Source organism: Eriocheir sinensis, chromosome 1, assembly GCF_024679095.1.
Source record: "Eriocheir sinensis breed Jianghai 21 chromosome 1, ASM2467909v1, whole genome shotgun sequence".
Taxonomy (NCBI): Eukaryota; Metazoa; Arthropoda; class Malacostraca; order Decapoda; family Varunidae; genus Eriocheir; species Eriocheir sinensis.
The window spans coordinates 17,209,589-17,226,935 of NC_066509.1; the positions used below are offsets into that span (position 1 = coordinate 17,209,589).

General features: G+C 44.7%; 1 pseudogene; it reads right to left on the reverse strand.

The window, feature by feature from the left end:
- Positions 1-7,134: 7,134 nt before the first annotated feature.
- On the reverse strand, positions 7,135-13,828 carry LOC127000685 (uncharacterized; annotated as a pseudogene).
- Positions 13,829-17,347: the final 3,519 nt, after the last annotated feature.

Genomic DNA, 17,347 nt, shown 5'->3' on the forward strand with positions numbered 1-17,347 from the left:
AAATAATCTAAGACTAAATGATAGAAATAGACACACTAACGGAGACACTAAATGCATCTTTTGTGACTGGAATGTAGAGGATTTAATGCATTTTCTGTTGTGGTGCCCAGGATATGCAGAAATAAGAAAGAAGACAATTTTACTGCAAAGACCATACATAGAAAATGAAGAAAATATCATAGGACAATTACTCTTCAACGAGCTAAAGATACAAGAATCCAAGGAAATAGTGTATGAGATGTGGAAGAAAAGAGAAAGCCAACGAAAGAACATAATGGAAGCAGCAGCATAAGAAGACTTGGAACAACATCAGGGAAGCGCCGACACAAAGGCCAAGCTTCCCGACTTACACCTGACCTGACCTCCTGACCTGACCTGACCAGCAGTCAGCTATGGACGCCAACAGCCAGCCACGACCTTTAGAGCCCCTCAGCAGCCAGCGAGGTCAGCAGCTACACCAGCAGCAGCAGCTTCTTCAGGAGCAGCAGCAGGAGGGACCACAGCCTCACCCACAGCCACAACAGCAGCAGCAGCAGCAGCAGGAACAGCCGCCCCCCCAGCTACAGCCTCCTCGGCAGACACGTCACCGCAATGCCAACTGGACATACGCTGAAACTCTCTCCCACGTACAGCTATATAGGGAAAAAGCAGCCATCCTCAAAGGAAATTTTTCGGAAAATGTCTGCTCTGTTGAGGCGAAGGCGAAAGCGTGTGGCAGCATTGTCACTCGCCTAGCGGCACTCCACCCAGGCTTTAGTAGGTGCACCAAGCAGTGCCAGAGACGCTGGCAGACAGTGATGCAAGATGCAAAAACTAAAATAAGGGCCTTCCATAAGGATAGGAATAGAACAGGTAAGATTTTTCTTGGAATAAAATGGTATTCATGAAGTGCAAAGAATGATTAACAAGCAAATAGTGACAGTCCCGTAAATTTCAATGATTATTAAGTGCTTGATGGAAATAACATTTGTAATGTATTGCCTTTTCTTTTCAATCAAGGGAATTCAATTGACTTAACCTTGCACTCGTGTACCAATATATATATATATATATATATATATATATATATATATATATATATATATATATATATATATATATATATATATATATATATATATATATATATATATATATATATATATATATATATATATATATATATATATATATATATATATATATATATATATATATATATTTTACGTTGTTACCCATTGGTAGGCATCTTCCTGGTGGGGGGCCTGATGGTCGCCTGCTTTCTTCCAGGTGGGGCCTGATGGTCGGCCCAGCCCGTTCTGGCGCAGGCGAGTGTTTATAGTGGCGCCATCTTGCATTGGCTCATGCTGCTCCCCGGAACTCGTTCTTGATTCGCTTGGACGGCTTCCCCTAGAGTCCGGGTTGATGGGTGGTCTTCAGGACAGCATGTGGGTAGTTTTAAGCCACTCGGCAGTGACTGAAAAATCCGAGTGGTAGCGTGAGATTCGAACACGTCGTCCATATATATATATATATATATATATATATATATATAAATATATATATATATATATATATATATATATATATATATATATATATATATATATATATATATATATATATATATATATATATATATATATATATATTGGTACATCAAGGACGTCTTTTCGTGCCCGAAAAGTCCTCAGCTGCCGCAGACGCGCACCCACTACCTCTGCCATCTTGACTGTTATGCTTCGCTTAGGTCGACCTAAAGAATGCAATGTTACCTCCACCCCGCGCGTAGCTGGCGAGTCAGTTTAGGTTCCGCTTAGTTGAAACCTAAGGGTTATGTTTCCCTTACGTCTCGGTGTCCGCCATTTTCTTGATTTATGCCTCACATAAGCGAAACATATTCTTTATTAGCACGGGCCCAGGGTCCGGTGTTGCCGGTCGAGCGCGATGCCAGCGGAAGGCACGGTGGAGTCCACGGAGGGCCTGCAGCTGGCTGCTGGTGTGGTAGCCGGACGGAGTCTCGATGGAGCGGGGGAAGAGTCAGTCACGGTGCTGGTGACGAACTCCTCCAACAAGGCTCGGTAAGTACCCGCTGGTGCCAAGCTGGGCACTTGTAAGGAGGTGGAGCGCCCAGAGGAGATGTGTAATTAAGGAAATAATAGACAACAGTAGAAGAAAAAAATATATATATATACCTCGGATTCATAGATATCAAGAAGGCATTCGATGCCATAAATAGAGAAAAATTAATAAAGCCACTTGAACATGTCGGAATGAACAAGAAAATAACTGCTATAATAAGGGAGATGTATAGAGATAACAAAATGAAACTTAAGATGGGAGAAATAGAAACCAGGTGGATTAAAAATAACACAGGAGTAAGGCAAGGATGCATGATGTCAACGACACTTTTTAATATATACATAAAGGAGCTATTTGCAAGAATAAGAAAATCTGAAATTGGAATAAGAATTGGTAGTAAGAAACTTGGATGCCTGGGATATGCTGACGATGTGATATTGATGGCAGAAAATTCAGAAGACATGGACAGACTGCTGAAGATTGTCACAGAATATGGAATGGAGTGGGAAGTGAAATTCAGTAACAGAAAATGTAAGATGATGGAATTCAACACGGCAGAAAATGGACAGTGGATAATTGGAAATAACGTTGTTGAAGTAGTAGAAAAATTCACATATTTAGGACTGGAAATAAACAAAGAGGGGGTGGGAGGAGATGCCCAGAGGAAAAGCCATGAAGCCAAGGCAAGAAAGATGATGGGAATGATAATGAGTGCTGCCAGCAGAAAATCAACAAGTATGAACATGGAAGATGCCTATGGAAAGGTATGGCAGTACCGCAGTGCCTCTATGGAGCGGAAGTGACCAAATACAGAAAGGAGGACATAAGAAAATTAGAAACCATCCAAAATTCTATGACAAGAGTACAGCAGTGGAAGCATTACGAGGAGAGATGGGATGGAGCTCATTCAGAGAGAGAATAAGTACAGGAAAACTGTGCTTTATGAGGAAAATTGAAATGATGAGTGAAGAAAGATGGGCAAAGCAAGTATACAAAGCTTTTAGAGATAAATCCCAATGGAACAGAGAAATAGTAAAACTGAAAACTAGAGAAGGAATGGAGGTACAGTGGCAAGAGCTGAGTATGAAGGATATTAAAAGTAAAATAAATGAAAATGGTCACATAAAATGGAGAAATGGCATAGAAACCAAAAGCACATTGACATGGTACAAAGGTAAAATGAAAATAAGAAGAGAAGATATATATATAACGGTGACTGGGCAGGAAAGTTGCTCTTTAAGGCCAGAAGTGGTACACTAGAAGTGAATGGAAGAAACAGGGATATAAATGAACAAGGATGCAAACTATGTGGAGAAGAAAAATAAACTATTGGCCATTTAATTGTTGAGTGCTGTGCTTATAGGAAAGATAGAGAAGAGTTAGACAAACGGGTAGCTGAGAGCATAGGAAGAGATGAGTAGGAGAGAAGGAAGGGGAATGACGACATGGGTATTAGAACAGTGCTAGGACTGACAGGAGACATGAACATAGACAGATCGACAGTGAGACACATGAAAACTTATCTGGTCAAGTGCTGGACTAAAAGAAAGACTCTCACACAAGAATAGAAGACGGAGAGACCCGAGCAGCGATCCAGAGCTGAAAGGGAACCAACAAAGAAGAAGAAGTCGGGGAGCGCGGAGTCGGCCGCTGTGAGGCCGACTTCCAGGAGGATTTGGCGCACCGGAGCGCCGCTCACCTGACGGAGGCGCAGACGAAGGTGTGCCACACCCTGGCTCGGTGCGCGGACGTGTTCAACGGGGCTGGTTTGGACCTGGACCGCACGGGGATGGTGAAGCACAACATCAACACAGGAAATAGTGCGCCCATCAAGAGCCCGCCCCGACGAATCGCACTAGGCAGGCGAGAGGAACTGCAGCGCACCGTCAACGAACTGGCGGCGCAGGGGGTGATTGAGCGGTCAGACAGTCCGTGGCCCTCAGCGGTAGTCCGGGATAAGGAGAAGGACGGCACGCAGCGCTTCTGTGTGGACTGCCGGGCTCGACGCACTGGCGAGGGCCTTGGAGTTCGGGGCCTTCTTGACGATGACCAGCGGCATAGGGGCGGCCGCCCCGCCCTGCCATGACCTCCGGGGCCGGATGGCGAAGGTGAAGATGAAGGCAGCGTCGAGGAAGGCGAGCCCGGAGTGTTTCCATGGCTCGTGCGGGGCGAGAAGGGGCACAGGCGCAGTCGGTGCCCGGGGGAGCGAAGGACGCGTTCCCTCGACCGGCTGAGCCACGACGCCCTCCAGCCGCGCTGCAAGGACTGTGGCCAGTCTGGCCACCGCTCGCTTGAATTATTTTCAGGACTTCGTCATTTGTTCCTCTGTGTTTTAATAGAAGCATTAATTTGTCCCTGTTAATTGAGTCGTATGCCTTTTCAACGTCTATAAACCCTAGGTATAACTCTTTTCTGATCCTCTTACTTCTATCGATCAGTTCTTTGATGATGTATATAATAAATTTATTATCCATACCCCTTCTTCCTTTTTTTAATCCGTTCTGTTCTTCTCCAAATATGCCTTCTCTCTCTGCCCATCTCAGTATCTTTTCATTGATTATGCTTCCAAATAATTTATTCAATATATTTATAATGCTGACTGGCCGGTAACTTCCCGTCTGTCTTCTCTTTGCCTCCTCCCGTATGTATTACCGTAACTCCACTCTGCTTTCCCTCCAGTCCTCTGGCACTACTCCTTCCCGAAAATTATAATGCGATAGCGTATTATTACAGTGAGGAAAGTTGCGTACTATTGAAAAGGAAAGTATGTGAATAAGAAGAGAGGACCGAGAGGAGGACAAAAGAAAAAAAAAGAAGAGGGCGAGCGTGAACTTGTTGACGTTGTGACGTTATATTACCTCTAGACGGAAAGAAACAAGAATTTTCGAGACACACAAAATAGTCAGATGCAGAGCAGTTGAGGCATTGAATAGGGAAAACCTACAAGAAAATAACGAAGACTGCAAATAAGAGCCGTTACAAAGGCAGACTTCCCCGTAGTATTCCCCCGAAAATTATGATGCGATAGCGTATTACAGTGAGAAAAGTTACTGTGATGTAACTACCAACTTAGCAGGCGAACGACCGGAGCACTCCTGCCGCCCGCCCGGATCTTGCCGTTCGAAGCCGTTCAACTACCGAGGCGCAGCGAACCACCTGTTACACTCCCGCTGCTCGCCGTTCGACGCCTCGGTCGAGCGAACCACCGAGGCTTCTCAACCCGCTGTGGGAGGCGACTTGGTGGGCGCCAGCGCCTACCTTGTCAGACAACGGCCGGGCCTCGCTCTGAACATTTGATTCTACTCCGGTTCCAAGCCCAGCTTCTCACTCTGGTTAACTCAGATACCGTGGGCTCGTTCTGGGTGCCTTACCTCTCTCTTCTTCACGCCTTGGACTCCCGTTACTGCCGTGAACCTGACGCCCCTTCTCCTGGTGCACCTCCCTTGTCTACCACGTCTACACCACTTCAAGGACGAAGCTGTGCTGCCTCGTCATTGCCACTCGGAGGACGAGACGCCCAGAAAAGGAAGAAGCCGCGCAAAGGGTCATTGCGGAGTCCGGCGTGCTGAAGCCTTCGTGTTGGAGACTTCAGTTTGTGAGGCTGTTTTGGGGTTTCTACTTTATTTAAAGTAAACTGGTGTCTAACCATTTATCTTGTTTATTGTTGTCCCTTCCGATTACAGCGTGAATTTGTTGACGTTTATTGTTGTCCCTTCCGATTACAGCGTGAATTTGTTGACGTGACTATTATATTCTCTGGACGGAAAGAAACAAGAATTTTCAAGAGACACAAAAGTCAGATACAGAACCTGTGGAATTGAATAGTGAAAACCTACAAGAAAATAAGGAAGACTGAAAAGACCCGTTACAAAGGCAGATTTACCTGCAGTGTTCCCCCGGGAGGTAAAAGTGTCAACAAATCAGTATACACGTGAATCTCGTGTGGAAAGGACACTTATCTCTGCGCTCCTACCTTTTTCCTGCTTACTGTTTTCGCTGCAGGTGAGCCAAACTTTTTTGTTGCTCATCTTGGTTTAGTTGCGTTTTATGGACGGGCCGATAGGTTTGAATTAAGGTTAGTAGAAGGCATATATAACAACAGAAGACCAGTTGATTCAGTAGGAGACGAGAAAAGGTTCGTCACTAAACCGAATCTTTAGGCTGGATTCACACGAGCCACTTTTTAGTGGTCAGTGGCCGCCACAAAATAATACTCAAAATAGAACCCACGCATCTCTATGGGTGCATGCACACGGGCCACTTTTTTGTGGTCGCCACAAAACAGTGGCGAGTTGTGGCGGGCGGAGCCATTTGGCCGGGAGCACACGAGCGACTTTGTGTTCGCCACGCTGTGGCGCCACACTGAAGCGTGTTTAAGCAACTGTGTCTTGACTGAGCCACACCACAGAGTCGCCCATGTGTATGGGCACACGCCACTGCGCCACGCCCCGTGCCCTTCGAGACCTCAATTCCAGCATGGACTCTTGAAGACGAAGCAGTTGCATTACAGGACGAAGCAGTTGCATTACTTCTGCTTCTGCGGCGCCGCCGTCGTCGTCGTGAAAGACAGAGAGCACTATGGATGCACCCAATAACTTCATCGAGGCTGACTCATGGACAATTTTACACCATAATGGGTGACTTGAGCGCAGACAGTGCAAAATTCTTCAACTACTTCAGGATGTCTCAAGAAAGTTTTAATGAGCTCCTTACCTTACTTGGTCCCTACCTCCAGAAAGCCAATACAAACATGAGGCGGAGCATTCCAGCTGAGGAGAGACTTGCCATAACATTAAGGTACCGGTATGTAAATAATATAATTATCAGTATCAGACCTTTATTACAGATTCTTAACCATCAGAGTGTCACTTATTTACTCCTCAACGTTTAGCATGTAACTGTTTGCCAGGCAGCACGTGTCCATCGCTCAGCCACAGTCGTTCGTGTGCGCGGGTCCTCGACACAGAGCCGCGCCACCCTGTGGCGGGGATCAGCGACAGCTCGCCCCAGTCGCTCGTGTGCGCGGCATAGCTTCTAAACAATGGAAACCTATAGGAAGCCACATCCCCGCCACACACCGACGCTACGACGTGGCGCCACAAAGTCGCTCGTGTGCTCCCGGCCTAACTCGCATCTTATATTGACCTATCATGTACTCAACTTACTCCTCGATCCGTCCACTTACCTGACTGGTCAGGTCGGCCTGGTAGACGGCTTGAGCCAAGTACTGGTAGTCGCTGCTCCACTTCTACACGTCAAAGGGGAGCTCGGCCTCGGGAGGGGGCGGGGCGAGGGGGTGATGCTCTAGTTGCTGCTGCCGGAGCCTTTGTTGCTGCTGCTGCTCATCTTCGCTGAACCCTCGTCAGGAGGAAACTCTCTTCGGTTGGTGGACTCCTGCAGGGTGTGGGGAAGGGAATGGCTCGGGCTCAATACGTTCAGTCTGGGCTATGCCACTCACTCGTGTCGTCTTATTTGGGCTTATAATAACATTCTAGTTCACTAATTCATTATGAAAGTGTTAAATTAGCCTACCTGTTGCTGAGCCAGTTCCCAGGGGGCGTTAAGCATCGACTTGCCTGCCGCGGCCTGTGGTTGTTTCCTGGCAGAAGGGAAGGAGAGATATAATAGGAGGATGGTGATTAGCTAGTTATGAGACAAAATATTGTTAATAGGATCTTACGAAGCAAACTGTGGTCCACTTGAAGGTTATACCTAAATGTTCTGCCGTAAGAACATTGTTACCACTCATTCTTGTGGTCTGTGGATGTAAATGTGGTGTTACCCGTTACCAGAGTCGACGGTGAGGTGTGTTTCTGGTTTAACTCGCGTCAGGTAGTTCATCAGGGTTTCAATTTTGTACATGTCCGCGCCGGTGCGGTCCGTGGCCAGCAACAGGCGGGCCCCCACGTCGGGGGTTAGGTACGCTCCGCACTCACAAAAAAGCAACTTCAACCTACAAAGACGGAAAGAGGAGCCATTGAAGAAATTGCCGCAGCGATTTTCGGATTAGTATTCAGTTGTTTTATAAGGTTTCTGTACACACTTGCTGGCCGGTGAGGAAGTCGTTGCGGTCACGATCCAGGTCATACATGGTCCTGCGAAAGTCAGCCATGTTCACTGGCTTCCCTGTCAGCTGGCGGTCCATGTCGATGATGAGCTTGGCCTCGTCCTTGTCGCTGAGGAGGACTCTGCACCACGGAATGGGGAGGGAGGGAGGGACAGTAAAGAGGACATAGAGAACTAAGCAAATTTCCGAGATTTGTTATATAAGTTTAGACATATCTACGTATACGAAGTCAGAGGATAGATTCAAATAGAGACTATTTGGTTCCAACCATTGATATCTCTTAATAAGAGCTGGGTGGAAGATCTCCATATCATTGGAAGTGTGTGTAGCCACCATGGAAGGCGTGGGCGCCATGTTGCTCGATGCAGTAGAAGACCAAAAGGTTGATTTCAACATAACTCCAAATATTGGCTCTTGACAGCCTATCCCGGAGCCATGTGACCACTGTAGGTGGAACGCCATAAATATACAGCCCAGTAAATGGAATGTGATTTGTATTGAAAGTTTGAATGTTGTTTCATGTGCAGTCAGCAATAAGGTTCTAAAGAAAATAGCTGATATCGTTGCCATTTATTGGAAATCAAATATTTTCAATGAATATGTGCCACATATAAGGGATCACGATGTAAGATGAAGTAATTAACTTTTGGACGTGTTAAGGCACTTAAGCATTTTCATTGTCAGTAATTAACACATAACATAATACTTAATATATCAAGTATTCAACTCTGACGATTTATAAAATTTACTTTCCAAGAGATGTTTGAAAATTTAAAGTACATTTTCTCTGACTCAGGACATTCGCTCCTGTCTATTCCAGTTATGAAATTAAAAAGGGCGATAGACTCGAAGAAAAAAATAAGGTATATTTTCCATAATGTCCAGAAGAAATAGGAGGCACACAACCTGATTTTTATTCAATTTATATTCAGTCATAGCCTACCAGTCATGGACAGTCATGGATAACGAAAAATAGGTGATAACAATGGTAATGATTTTCATGAGTCGATATTTAGAGAAGTATTTCGATGACATCTACTGAAACGGTAATTCATCAAATTATACTAATTGAAACATACAAAGATTGTAACCATATTTTTGGTAATAATCTGTTGATGCATTCGGACTGTCAGGCAACGCAGCTAAACGTCATATCACACTGCAGCTCCTTATAAGTAACCCACGCCTGACAATGGAAATCAAGATGGCTGCGTGGGCCAACATCTTTTACAGGGAGATCACCCATCCCGCCTTTATATGAGACCAGTGGCAGTAAGCATTCACCTGTTCCTCAAGTTAATTTTTCGTGGTTGTTGGCGTTGTGGCTGCGGGTGCTCAGACGCCTGCGAACTCTCGGCCCTTAGGGAAAAATGAAGTAGAGTCATTGACGAGGTGAAGCGGTTTAGGGTTAACTATGAAGAGAAAATGTATGTAGCGATCTGCCCCGAAGGTGGCTGACCTGGGGCGCGGCGTGGGCGGCGGGGCTCTGAGGGCCTCCATTCGGGACTTGGCCAGGTAGTTGAACATGTCCTCGTAGCGCACCATAGGCACGTGGTTCCCCGCCTCGCCGAACTTCTTGCACAGGTTCTTCATCCCCTCCTCGCTGAGCTTGAGCTGGAGAGGGGGGAGGGAGCTGGGGTTAGGTGTCACTTCAGGCCAGTTCCACAGTTCAACACAGCGGGCCTTGTAAGCTCCCGACCCAAACGGCAATGTACTGAAGTTTATCTAGTGCTTGGTGTTCATTTTTGTTTTTTTTACATTGTTGCCGGTTGCGCCCTTCCGGTGGATCCTGATGGTCGGTCCAAGTCGGTCGAAGGCTTCATTCCGGCGGGTCCTGACATCGGCTGGGCTTATAGTGGTGCGAGTGTGTTTGAAGCTATCCCGCTTGCATTGGCTCATGCTCATCATCTCAGCATCTCTTGATCCCGAATCTAGAGGGGGCTGAGGTGGTCTTCTGTTGGTAGTGGGTAGTTTAGAAGCCACCGGCGGGCTGAAAAAAATCCCAGCCAGGCAATTGGCGATTGAACTCGCGTCCTCCTGAACACGAGGCCGTTACTTTGACGACTCAGCCACCGCCTCCCCAAATATAACCTAGCAAATTTGAGGAAACTATACATGGTCTCTTTAGTATCGGGTACCAAATAGAAAACCTGACCTTTATGGACTGTATGGGATTTTATGGTTTGGTTAGGGTGCTTAAAGTGACCCTCTGTTGGACTATGGAACTGGCTCGAACTCATCCCATTTGTAGAATATTCTTTTATGACTTTCATCAAGAAATAATTACTGTGATATTGGTGCCTTGAAGTTTACTGAATTGTGTATACTCAGGAATATATAAACATTTTTCTTCCCAATTTTGGTGGTCACCTGGAATTTTTAAAGTGATCCCTTCACCATGTCCGTGGACAAGACGCCGTCCCGGTCTGTCCTGCGCCCTCAGGTTCACGAGTAAGCCCTGCAGCCCACGGTCAGACACCTCTTTCGTGGCCCGCAGCACCTCATTCCTGGGACGAAATAACGTCAAATATTAACTTATTACTTCCATTGGGACTCGACTTGTCAACTCTCACGACTTTGCTAATGTATCGCTTCCATAAAACCAATGATAACGTCTGATTAGGGATTGTCGTTTTGGACCTTTTTCTTTGTCCCGGGATTCCGGGATAAAATTAGCCCATCCGGATCCTGGATTTCAGGATTTTCAATTGTCTAAAATTGCACATTATACCTAGTTTCACGTTCAGATTTTTGATGTGCTTAACATTAATAGATATGCAAAAATATTACTGTAGATTGACTGTCTTATTAATTCCACTTAATATTTAATTCCAAATTTTCAGCATACACTTTGTTTCTCAACAAAGTAAAAGGAATAAGAATAAGAGCTAGTATATGCTGCGTTTACTACTTTTTTTTCTGCTTCCGAATTCCAATGTGAATGACAATGTGAATTATAGTTCATTATCGCTGATAAAGAAAGAAAGAAAAAAAAACATTTGTTTCCATGTATACCCAGTGAAATGAAAAGAGTACTTAATGACAGAAAATTTAATAAAAATAAATGAAGAAAAATTAAACGTATGCATTCTTTATTTATAATATGAACTAAATGATTAAGAAGTATCTCATAGAATAAGATCTTATTTAACACAAGCAAATTTCCATAAAATGAAAGCAATAAATGACAGTAAGTTTAATCAAATGAATGAATAAAAATAAAACATACATGTTCTGCATTCCTGTGTAAACTAAATGATTAATAAGCAATCGAGCATGTATGGAATTTTGATAATAAGATCATAAATAACACGAACAATTTTCCATAAAATAAAAACAATAATTAATGACATAAAATTAAATTAAATGAATTAATCAAAAGGAAAATTATATTCTGCATTCATATAGCATCTATGGATTTCATGAAAATCTTAAGTAACACAAATTCAACACACAATATGTTTTCAATCTCTGAAAACAGTAATGATTAAATGTAAATGACAAAAAAAATTGTCAGATATATAAGGAAAAGAAAATGTATACTGAAATTTTCCATACATGAAAATAATAATTGACATAATTTAACAAAATGAATTGATGAAATAACAGACAGACAGACAGTTTACTGGTAACCGTCACTGTTCGGTCACTCACGCGAGGAGGGAAAGTGTGCTGGTTTTTTTTTTTTTTAAGCTGTCACGCTCATCTCAATGCCGTATACATACAGCAAAGTGGAATATGCAGACATGGTGTTCATTATACGGGCTCTGTTACGGGTAACGGGAGTGCCATGGCTGCTTTATAATACTCAAGAGAATACCTAAACAGTAAGTCCTTCCTTCACAGTGTTCACACACACACACAAAACACTCCTCACGGGACACCCTGTATATACATATAAATAGAAGCACAAGTTCACAAGTTCACAACTATCCTGCAGTCAAATTTGTCTTTTTTTTTTATACTTAATTTCATGATTTTTTCATCTGATTTTTCCCAGGATTTCCTGGATTTGCAAAATATCCCGGGATTATTAAACCTTTAAAATCCGGGTCCGGAAAATTGTCCGATCCTGGATCCCGGAAACAAACCCTACGTCTGATACATGCCCCTGAAAGATATGACTTGGGTGTAGTATGTAGTTTTGTGCTATATAGTATGCTTGACTTCCTATCAACACGAGGCTCTTATTCATCGCGGGTACTGAAACAAGACCAGGTGACTGACCCCTTTTGACACTGCTCTGGGTGGGCGCTGCCTGTAAATGGATTATCGCCCGTTTCAAGCCACTAGTCTATTAATGTCAAACTGGAAATATAAAAATGACAGCAACTCCCTCGCACCTTCTGAGAGGGAGTTTTTTTCTTATATCTATAATTACCCGTTTTACCTAGATAGGCCTAGTTAATTTACATACTTGAGGGAAATATCATCTAATTCAGAAAGGGCGAATTTTTCGGTTCTCTTTCCCGAGTCCTTGATGGGCGGCAGGACGGAGAGATTTCCTCGGTTTCCTCCATTGTCAAAGTTGCTGCCTCCTGGAGTCGACGTGAGGTCCCCGACACCCGTTCTGGCTCCCACTCCATTATGGGACCTCTTGTCTCAGCACCAGGGGCACGCCACTCGGGGAGACACCGTGCACCGTCGGATGGGCCCTGCGGGAAGTAACGATGATTAAAAACTGTGCTGTCAGTGGTCAGCAGCTCTAAAGCGAGTCTCTTTATTTGCGTGAAGCGTAATTGTACGTCTTGGGTGTACGAAATTGCAGGTGTGACAATAAGTAATGAAGGAAGTGCGCCGCGTGTGTCGTACGAAGGATAGTAAATTATTGCGTTAAAAAGTTTGCCCTCAGCAACCGTAACAAATGTTGTGTTTCTTAGGAGACTTTAGGAGCTTGCTGTGTAGTGAATCAATTAAGGCATTCTTTGAGAGAGAGAGAGAGAGAGAGAGAGAGAGAGAGAGAGAGAGAGAGAGAGAGAGAGAGAGAGAGAGAGAGAGAGAGAGAGAGAGAGAGAGAGAGAGAGAGAGAGAGAGAGAGAGAGAGAGAGAGAGAGAGAGAGAGAGAGAGAGAGAGAGAGAGAGAGAGAGAGAGAGAGAGAGAGAGAGAGAGAGAGAGAGAGAGAGAGACGAATAAAATGTCAGCCTCTCTTGTCGAGGTATGCATCGTAAATGCCACGGGGTGAATGAACGAAGAACGGAACAAAAGGAAGCATCACCCACATTTGGCAAGGCGTTCGTAGAGGTTGGGGGTATTTGCATGGGTAGTTTTATGAGCCTAGTGAGAGTTTGATAAGGTTTCTGCACCATGAATGTGGAAAACACTCACGAGAACCCAACTAATCTCCTTTGTGGCCTTTGAAAATAGTAGTTGTGAGAGCCAAAATTGTCTGAGAGTACGGACCAAAAGCAGGAGCGACTCACACTTCTCGAGGCTTTACACACACACACACACACACACACACACACACACACACACACACACACACACACACACACACACACACACACACACACACACACACACACACGCAGCCTCATTCCTTCCACCCGACTCCTTACGTAACCATCCACACGCTCCAGAAATAGAGTCAACGAGTCCCACTATATCCTTTGACCTAGAAAAAAAAGACTACATTATCGATTTGTACCGTGGTCGCCTCACCCACACTCCGTAGATGATTAACCTGTACCCTGAGACATGACCGAGTGTATCTGTAAGTAAATAAACGGCAAAAAGAGAAAATTCAGAGGTGTTGCCAAGTCCGCAGGTTGAAGTAATTTTGATATAGTGTAGCATTGCCTTCTTTTATTTCTACAGTAAAGGAAACAGCTCATGGGAAAAAAATAATGAAAAAAAAAACAGCAATTCACTGCTCCCATTAAAATAGAGTTAAGAGGAGTGGTTAAAAGAAAAGTATTACCTTTACCTGAGACGTAGGGTATCTATAACTATCTAAACGGCAAAAAAAAGATATTCAGGTGTGTCATTAGCTTCTGTAGATATAGGCCTACGTGGCAAAAAATATATATCATGGGTGTCACTAGTTCCGTAGGCTGAAGTAATTTTAATATAGTTTGGAATTTATCTCTCTACCTGTTTAATTAGCATCTAAGAGACAAAGAAATCAATTGTCATAAGTTTCGTCGGAGTAATCTTAATATATCGTGGAATTTCTTCGAAGTCGCCTCACCTGAATCCCTCCCGGAATTAATTGCTCCGTACCCCGTGACCTAACTTGACCTCGACTTGACTGTGACCTGACCTCGTGTACGAAGATTATATATACACACGGTCAGGGAAGAAAGGCTATTACATCACTGCTTACACGCTCACAAAGTTACATAATACCCACAGAATACGTCTCTTTTGGTCAATAAATCACCCCCGATATCACACAATAGGGGCCTTTTTGTGTGCTCCTCGATCGTAAAAAAATTCAGTTCATTATCCTAGTTACTGTATCAAAGACGTTGGGTTAGTGACGTAATATCCACAGAATGCGTCTCTCTTGGCCTATGTATCACCTCCGACAGTCCACAATACATGCCTTATTGTGCTCTTCGATTGTAAAATATGTATGAGAGCCGAACAAACCGTCCTTATGCCAACTGTTGTATTAAAAATGTTGGGTTAGTCGCGTAAAATCCATTAAATTCGTCTCTCTTGGTCACTGTATCACCTCCAGCAGTACACAACATGGGCCCTTTTGTGTGTTCTTGTACAGTAAAAATCTAAGGTCGGTGTTGTCAGTCGCTTCCACTCCTCACATCAACTACTTCCAAAGCCTAAATAGGAGATCAGTCGGGTTGTAATGATCGTTCGTTTTGGGAGCATGGTACAGAGGAAGGGTCAAACTACTAGAAGGGTCATAAAAAGTACCCCTGGAAATGCCCAAAACTCCCACGAAAGCCGAAATATTTAAGAATACAACGCTCAGTCTCCTCCTACCCATATGCCTACTACTGTATCAAAAGCGTTGGGTTAGTTAGTTATGTAAAATCCTGTAAATTACTCCCTCCTGGTCTATGTATAACCTCAACCCCGTCATTACTACCATTACATAAACATATAAACTTGGCCGAGAAAGAAAGGCCATGAGCTCACTGGTTCCGTTGTTTGTTACCTAAAAGTCTATAGAATGCTTCCTTACTGTTTCATTTATCACGCCCAGCCCCTCATTACTAACAAAGCCAACGCAAGTTACTGCCATTACAAGGTCACTGGTTCCGTTGCTTGTTGCGTAAAAATCTATAGAATTTCACCTTACAGTTTCATTTATCACGCCCAGCCCCTCTAAACACTAAGCCACCGGAAGTTACTGCCATTATGTAAAAGCATAAATATGGCCAAGAACTAAAGGTTACGAGCTCACTGGTTCCGTTGTTTGCTACGTAAAAGTCTATGGAATTCCACCTTACTGCTTCATTTACGTTCAGTCCCTCATTACCAACCATTGAACCACCGCAAGTTTCTGCCAGTAGCTTTACCTTCGACTTGGCTCAGACGCTCATTGCACTCACGATCTTGTCCCCAGTCACCCTCTCCCCTTCCCTTACTGATAGACTGACAAGGGTTCTGCACCATCCACAATCACCCTCTCCCCTTCCCTTACTGATAGTCTGACAAGGGTTCTGCATCATCCACAATCACCCTCTCCCCTTCCCTTACTGATAGACTGACAAGGGTTCTGCACCATCCACAATCACCCTCTCCCCTTCCCTTACTGATAGACTGACAAGGGTTCTGCAACATCCACAATCACCCTCTCCCCTTCCTTTACTGATAGTCTGACAAGGGTTCTGCACCATCCACAATCACCCTCTCCCCTTCCCTTACTGATAGACTGACAAGGGTTCTGCACCATCCACAATCACCCTCTCCCCTTCCCTTACTGATAGACTGACAAGGGTTCTGCACCATCCACAATCACCCTCTCCCCTTCCCTTACTGATAGTCTGACAAGGGTTCTGCACCATCCACAATCACCCTCTCCCCTTCCCTTACTGATAGACTGACAAGGGTTCTGCACCATCTACAGTCACCCTCTCCCCTTCCCTTACTGATAGTCTGACAAGGGTTCTGCACCATCCACAATCACCCTCTCCCCTTCCCTTACTGATAGACTGACAAGGGTTCTGCACCATCCACAATCACCCTCTCCCCTTCCCTTACTGATAGACTGACAAGGGTTCTGCACCATCCACAATCACCCTCTCCCCTTCCCTTACTGATAGACTGACAAGGGTTCTGCACCATCCACAATCACCCTCTCCCCTTCCCTTACTGATAGACTGACAAGGGTTCTGCAACATCCACAATCACCCTCTCCCCTTCCCTTACTGATAGACTGACAAGGGTTCTGCAACATCCACAATCACCCTCTCCCCTTCCCTTACTGATAGACTGACAAGGGTTCTGCACCATCCACAATCACCCTCTCCCCTTCCCTTACTGATAGACTGACAAGGGTTCTGCACCATCCACAATCACCCTCTCCCCTTCCCTTACTGATAGACTGACAAGGGTTCTGCACCATCCACAATCACCCTCTCCCCTTCCCTTACTGATAGACTGACAAGGGTTCTGCAACATCCAAAATCACCCTCTCCCCTTCCCTTACTGATAGACTGACAAGGGTTCTGCAACATCCACAATCACCCTCTCCCCTTCCCCCTCTAGTGACAGCTTGACAACGCTTCATCTTTCTCCCCTTCCACCTTGTACTTTATCTCCCCTCTCCCCTCTCTCCACTTTTTTTCACCTAATGCTTCATCTCTCTCACCTTTTAGTTTTGACCTCCACCTTCTTCACTTCTACCCCACCTTACTCCCCCACTCCCCACCTCGCCCATCACTTCCCCTCCCGTCACTTGTTAACCCCTTTTCCTTCTGCACCGTTAACCAGCCATAAGCTCCTCCCAGCAATTTGTATATCATTGGTCCATATTCTTAAATGTATCGAGCTCCTATTACTACTATTTCCGAAGACCACAGAGAAGATTAAGCGGATGTTCATGGGTGTTCTGCCCGTTCAAGGTGCAGAAGCCGTGTAAAACTATCACTGGCATCACAAAACAGTCCATGGAAATCACAGCAACTTCTACGAGAGGCTTTTCAAACTGGGGGAACTGTAGCGCTGATATGTTTAAAAATAGGGGCTTATAGAGACTCCGCCACCACCCCACGCCGCTTACGCCCAAGCTTTATGTCCTCTGCCAC